A 1,154-nucleotide genomic window follows, 5' to 3' on the forward strand; every position below is an offset into this window, starting at 1 on the left:
CGTCAGGACCACTACTTTTTGATGAAGAAATCTATCGCACAACTCGCAGAAACGGAAGAGAAATAAAGCGAAGCCTAAGATACACAGAGGAAGAGCAAGAGAACGATATCTCAACTATGACCGAGGAGATGGCTGAAAATCAAGACAATCAGCTACCTCCTGCAATACCCGTTAAACTAGCAAATTAGAATCCTGCTCCTCGTACCATGTATGATTATGCTAAACCTACTTTAACAGGAACTGAGTCAAGTATAGTTAGGTCTGCTATTGCTACGAATAATTTTGAACTAAAACCTAACACTATTCAAATGATACAGCAATTTGTTTAGTTTGATGGTTTGCAGGATAAGGATCCAAGCACTCACTTGGCAAATTTCCTAGAATTCTGCAATACATTTAAAATTAATGACGTTTCTGATAATGCCATTTGTCTTCGGTTATTCCCTTTTTCATTAAGGAACAAAGCTAAACAGTGGTTGAACTCGTTACCACGAGGGTCAATTACTACTTGGGAACAAATAACCGAAAAATATTTTTCGCCGACTAAAACAGCCAAATTACATAATGATATCTCTTCGTTTGTGCAGATGGACTTAGAAACTCTTTACGATGCATAGGAAAGATACAAAGACCTACTGCGAAGGTGTCCTCACCATGGATTACCTCTATGGTTGCAAGTTCAAACATTCTACAATGATGTGAACACCTTGACAAGACAGATAATTGATGCAGCAGCCGGGGGAACCATCAATAACAGAACACCTAAAGAGGCTTACGAATTTATTGAAGAGATGTCAATGAATAACTATCAGTGGCAAGTCATGAGGACTAAGCCAACTAAAACAGCAGGTGTTTATAACATCGATTCAGTTTCTATGCTGTCAAACCAGGTAGAACTTCTAAATAAAAAGATTGATGGTTTACTTGGTTCTTCACTGGTTCATCCAGTAATGCACTGTGAAGTCAGTAAAGGTGGATCAAGCAATTCAGAATACCCAACTTATGGCCACAACATGGAGAACGAGCAGTTAAATTATATGGGTAATAATCCTCGATCTCAAAACAATCCTTATAGCAATACTTACAATGCAGGTTGGAGGAATCACCCAAATTTCTCCTAGGGTGGTCAAGGGAATCAAAGGCCACAGAATCCT

The 1,154-nt window shown here is 38.7% G+C and overlaps 1 non-coding gene across 1 annotated transcript; it reads right to left on the bottom strand.

Annotated features, from left to right (window-relative positions):
- Positions 1 to 555: 555 nt before the first annotated feature.
- On the bottom strand, positions 556 to 661 carry LOC121225337 (small nucleolar RNA R71). Its single transcript, XR_005923197.1, has one exon. It is a non-coding gene; the product is annotated as a small nucleolar RNA R71 (small nucleolar RNA).
- Between the last annotated feature and the right edge of the window lie 493 nt (positions 662 to 1,154).

Source organism: Gossypium hirsutum, chromosome A03 (genome assembly GCF_007990345.1).
Source record: "Gossypium hirsutum isolate 1008001.06 chromosome A03, Gossypium_hirsutum_v2.1, whole genome shotgun sequence".
NCBI lineage: Eukaryota > Viridiplantae > Streptophyta > Magnoliopsida > Malvales > Malvaceae > Gossypium > Gossypium hirsutum.